This window comes from Pteropus alecto, unplaced genomic scaffold (genome assembly GCF_000325575.1).
Source record: "Pteropus alecto unplaced genomic scaffold, ASM32557v1 scaffold213, whole genome shotgun sequence".
Taxonomy (NCBI): domain Eukaryota; kingdom Metazoa; phylum Chordata; class Mammalia; order Chiroptera; family Pteropodidae; genus Pteropus; species Pteropus alecto.
Window position 1 is genome coordinate 4,692,883 of NW_006434829.1, and position 5,816 is coordinate 4,698,698.

At 44.9% G+C, this 5,816-nt stretch overlaps 1 protein-coding gene across 13 annotated transcripts in view; it reads left to right on the forward strand.

The window, feature by feature from the left end:
• CLIP1 (CAP-Gly domain containing linker protein 1) overlaps positions 1–5,816 on the forward strand; it is a 104,798-nt gene that overhangs the window by 80,708 nt on the left and 18,274 nt on the right. The gene's annotated exons all lie outside the window — the stretch shown is intronic.

Here is a 5,816-nt window from a genome sequence, read left to right on the forward strand (position 1 = left end):
CTGAAGTCTGCTGCCGGCAGGGCGCTGCCTGGAGGGGAGGCAGCTCAGAGATGAGCCCGGTGTGGCCGGGTCTTTCCAAATGGGATTTCACGTCAGATACCTGTGTTGTGTCTTCTGGTTTCCAAGCACACTGCTATTGGGCTTGGGGTCCGAGTGAGTCGACAGGACCTTTAAAAAACACTAGGAACTCACAAGCAAGTAGAAATTAAGATCTTTATTAGATGATCTTATAGCAATGCATTTAAATAGAAAGGGAAAAAAATCTTCCTACTACTGCTTGGATTTTAAAATGATTTTCTCTTGACTTTTTTTTTTCTTCTCTCAAAATTGGTTTTAAGGAAACAGACTCCAAAAATTATGGATTTGGTGTGAGGGTTGGCAGCTGTTTTTAAATAGAACTCTGCTTTTCTTTAAATTTTTAGAAACATTTCCTAGTGGAACTGTGTACATATGGTGCACTCATGTGTACCGATATTTGAAATGTGTGTTACACCTGGAATGAATGCTAGCCATAGCCCATTTGCTTCTGTATTTAAGTCACAAAGCTTTCTGACAAGTTTATTAAACACCAAAACAAAACTGATTTTAAAGAATGCTACAGTCTGCTTTTTATTCTTTAACAGTTAAAGTGCTAGATTGTTAGTCACATCTGATCTCCTAGCAGAAGCTCAGAATTACATTCTTAAGAAAATTTTGCTCTGTAGTTATTAATTCCAGCTTTGTATGTCAAGGGAAAAAATTTTCCCCCCAGCATACTTTGCAAACGTAAATTCTCACTTGGGATGGAGCAGTTTGGGATGATTGTATAGAGAACGCAGTCAGGGCAAGAGATGATTTGGAGAGTTAGTATCAGACTTCAAAGGCTTTCTTACAGCTTTTCACAGTTCTCTTACTTCACACAAGAGATGCCCCATCTCCCTAGATCCCGGGATGACGATGATGCCATTGGTGATAGTCTCTCACATCCATTGGGTCCTACTGTGTGACAGGCACAAATAAATTAATCTTTACAATAATTCTAGGAGGTGGCATTATCATCATCCCTATTTGTCAAAGAGGAAACAGACACAAAGAAGATAGTACTTTGCTCAGCCTCTTTCAGCGAGTAGTATCAAGACATGTTTGCCTCTTCTGATTTGGGCCAGGAAAAAAACTGGAGTGAGTTGGCTGAACAGGGTCGCTGCCCTCTCCTTTGATCAGCATGTGAGAAATTGGAGTTCATGAAGAGTGGGAGCCCTTTAACCAGATGAGGCCCCCACCCGGGGCACAAACCAGAGTGCCTGGAACACCGGGTAATCTAAGTGCAGTGTCTGTAAGGCCTCGCAAGGGAAGGGTCTCGTCTTGGTGTCTTGGTGCTGAGTCTGTTCCCATCTTTGATCTCATTTTGTTGAACTTCTCTGGCAGAGAGAGTGGATTCCATAGGTGGGAGGGACACACAGATGTCACCCTCTCATCTCCTGCTGTGACCCTCACTGGGCCATTGATTCCGTTTTTGTTTCCGTCATTCAGAACCAGAAAGGACTCGGAAAGAGACATCACAGTGCGTGGGCAGAGGTTTTCAGGGCTCACTGTCCCCGCTCCAGCTCTTTCTCTTTTACATATCGTGATTGGAATTACCTTCCTTTTGAAAAGGTTCTGTGGTTAAGAGTCTGAAAATCGGTGACGTAAAGGGCATTAGGAAGCGGCATCTGCAAGGAGCAACTGAGAAAATAACTTCTCTCTGAAGAGTGGGATTGTTCTGCCCTTTGCCGTTTCCTGTGTTTTACTCAGGAGAGAAGGACGAGCGGGCTGGAATGAAAGCGAACTAGGCTTCGATGCCAGCGATCGCTAATGTTATTGATTACCAAGAAAGATTATAGGTAATCCTTCCTTTGACACATATATAATTTCAGAAGTGTGCAGAGAAGCACCCATTTAACATTCCTGAGAAGCAGCCTTAGACTAAAGAAGATTGATTAATTCAGCGGCTGCATTCTTACCGATAATCTCCAGGAATCGCTGCTCGCTTAGGTGAAATAATGAAGTTTCACTTTGTTACTTTTTATAATCTAGTCAAAGTATCGGTCAGTCATGCTCAGAAATACACTACAGAGCTGGTGTTCGACAGAAACCCTATTTTTTAAAAAAAGAAAGACTTTTAATTGTAGTAGTATAGAAATATTTAGTGTTTCATTCTAAAGATTAATACCGCAACGATTGACATGGGGCGAATACTGACCTGGGTCCAGAATTCCACCCGGAGTCTCTTATTTAGTAGTAATTCTCAAGCCATTCTGTTTGCCGATTGCCATGCCATGTTTCACAGAGTCATCACAGCACACCTTGGGACAGTGAGGTGATTTTGTAGACAAGGAAGCTGAGGCTCAAAAGTGAAGTAACTTTCGAAGGACACAGCTAGGCCATGTTTTACTCAGGAGAGAGCTGAGGTGGCGGAGCTAAAGTCCGAACTCGCGTCGGACTGACTCAGAAGCCAGTTTCCCTGTACTCCCCTATACTGAGCATCAAACCGATTTCTACTACTTATTGTCATTAAGATAAAAAAAAAAAATACCTGCGAGCTGGGGCTGGGGAGGGTGGGGTCAAACAGTGTTCTAAAATGCACTCTCGATTCTACTGGTATATATTTTTTCTGCCTCAAATATTTATTTTGCATAGAAAACCCAAGACATGCCAGAATCTGTTCTGCATCTTAAGATTCTCACTGGGATTATTGGCCAAAGACTTGTACTTCTTGAGATGCCTCCTGCATGATGAGGGCTGTTTCATTTCCTGTTTGTCATTTGGAAGTGAGGTTATTTGTTGAAATAAAGGAGTCCCTGTCTCTCTGTGACAGTAGTTTTGTAGAATATTCTTTTTTTCCCTCCATGGGTTCAAACATTTTCTTTTCTTATCACCTTAAAACGGTAATGTAGGAAACTCTGAAACTAAGAGGGCTGGTGATGAGCAGGGCCTGTCGGCCGAAGGTGTGGAATGATAATAGTTCCCTGCTTCATTAGAGACCCTCATTTCACTTGATTGACAGGTGGGCATCACGCGCCCCTGTGGAGCAGCAGTGTATCGATCGAGAGGAGCACCTGTTTGCTTTAGTCCCCTAGAGCGCAGCTGGCAAAGCCAGAGGCAGAACCTCCGTGCGTGTGCCACTCGTTATCTGCTCCCTACCGGGCATCCTCCTTGCCAGCGAGAATTTCTTCAAGTCACCTTTCCCAAGTGGGATGTTTCATCTTAAGGCGGGGAGGGGAGCGACAACCAGGATCAGTTAGCATTGTGAGATAAAGAAGGGCTTGATTTATCTGGCATCCACAGTGACAGAAATCTTTATAACATGTCACATGGAGTGCTTGTCTCTTAAAAGAGAGTAGATTAGGTCGAACCATACGCAATTGCTATTGTTCCACAGTTTCATGTGGTTCATCCTGATAGTTAACATCATTTATCTTTTTTTGATGACTGACTATTAGGAAGATTGTCGCTATAATTGCTATTGACTAGTCACTCTCACATTGTTTCCTGCCCGATGGCCTGCCTTGTTTCCTGCTGTTTCACATTGCTTGCGTGTGTGCGTTAAAACATACGTAACAATTTACTGTTTTAACCATTTACAGTGTACAACTCAGTGGCATTTGGTACATTCACAGTGTTTTACAACCATCACCTCATTCTCCTCTTTATCACCTCAAAAGGGAACCCCGTACCCACTGTGCCACTCCCTGTGCCCTCACCAGAGCCCCTGGCAGCCGCTCATCTAGTTTTTGTCTCTATGGCTTATTCCTTATCGCCTCGAAAGGAAACCCCGTACCCACTCTGCCACTCCCTGTGCCCTCACCCTAGCCCCGGCAGCCGCTCATCTAGTTTTTGTCTCTATGGCTTTGACCGTTTGGACATTTCATATCAGTGGGATCATACAGTATGTGGCCTTTTGTGTCCGGCCTCTCTCAGCATCATATTTTTTGGGGTCTCCCCACCCCACATTGTAGCGTGTCAGTGCTTCGTTCCTTTTTGTGGCTGAGTCATATTTTGTTGCGTGGGCGGGCCACGATTTATTTATCCATTTGCTTCAGGTGCTTTACGTCTGCTTTCTCTGTTCACACTGCCTCCCGGTGTCTACATTCCTGCCTAGAGCTGCTACACTAATGGCCCCTTTAGATCTTCTGTGGGTTGAGAAATCCTTCTCGTTTCCTTAAAAGCAGCCCTAAATCTCGCCACGTTGTTCACATTTACAGTCTCAACTTTTCCTTATCTTTACTTCTAAATTTTAAAGAGCATTCTGTTTTCTGCCTCTATTTTTCACCCCCCATTTCCTTCCCAGCCTCCTGCAGTCTGCTTTTTGCCAGCCAGCAGCAGCGCTCTGGCTGTGACTCGTGCAGGAGTTGTCACTTGACGTAGTGCAGGTACAGAAGCGCGGCTTCCTTGCGCCCTCGGGGAGCGCTTGGCGCCACCAGCTGCATGCCCGACCTGCCTCGTCTGAGTTTTCCTCAGCGTTTGCTCTTGCTTCTCTGCATCTCCTGCCGCCTGGTCACTTCCAGTCATGTGTCTGCTTTTATAGCTCCGCTCCCGTCCCTGTTTGGTGAGCTCTTCCTCATTGTTGGAGGCCCACCCTAGATGTCATCATCTCTCACCTCTGTGTCCATGCGGCAGTCGCCGCTGTTCTCCATCCGTGACACTCAGAGCACTGCGCTGTGGCTGTTTCTTGGGCTTCTCTTCCCACGCAGGCTCGGAGATGGTAGGAGCCGTAGGGCATCACACGTAGGTCTGAATGAGTGAGTGAATGGTGCACTGAGTGTCTCATTTTCAGCCAGGGCCTCAGGTCCTGTTTTACAGAATGAGGTGCAGAGACTTTGTGACCGCTCTTTGGACTGCCTCGCGTGAGTCCAGCTACTTCCAGTTTATAGCTTCGTCGCAGAGAGCCGTGCTTGCCCGAAGCCTGGTCACCACACGAGTGGGGCATTGGCTGTGCACGGATGGTAACAGCACACGGTGCGAATCCAGGCAGGTCACATGGTTCTAAGATGGAAGGAAACCATACAGAGTGTTATTTCTTTTCATAGAGAATACTAGAAATAATCACAGTAGGGTGAGTTCTTCTCTTCAGGTAGTCGTCTTAGGTAGTCCCTTTTGAAATGTCTGCTGCTTCTCAGACCTCACATGTGTCCCCTTTGTGAGGACTGCAGATGCACTCAGCTGTCACTATGGGAACAGTACTGATTCTCCCTCCCTTCCCCCCAGTTATTTACAAAATGAGGTTACAGTTCGCCTGTGGAAACTGGACAGGGATTAGAGACTCAGTACTGTATTTTACCAACAGTTCTTCCTGACAGAGGTTATAGCAGACGTAGTATACAAAAAACTGGGGTTATCATCTAAATTGATCCATGAATAATTACCTGCCTTTTAAATAAGCCTGAATTCCCAGGCATAAATGTTTAGAAAGGGAATGCTATTTTTAGCTTGTGATGTTTTATTTTGGAAAAATAGCATTCATCAGCCATCATAATTTCAATCTGGGCTCAGGGGACTTCTGGGCAAGAAGGGCTGAGTGAAGCTGGATCACAGAATCTCTCTCAGTACTAAATTGAAATGAGCACACTTTCTGATTATTAAAAAATGTCTCCAGGAAATCCAGCAGAGCCAATCATCTTCATACTGTAAACATTAAAGCTGACAACCAAGAAAAAAAAAATTAGGTTTGACTCCATTTGACATTTTGCAGTGGTAAGAGAAAAGAAACAAATAGCAGAGTCCTTAGAATTTTCACTCTAATTCTCCCCATCCCGTTGCCTGATCCAGGTTGGAGAAAATTAGAGGAGAGAAGGCAGCGT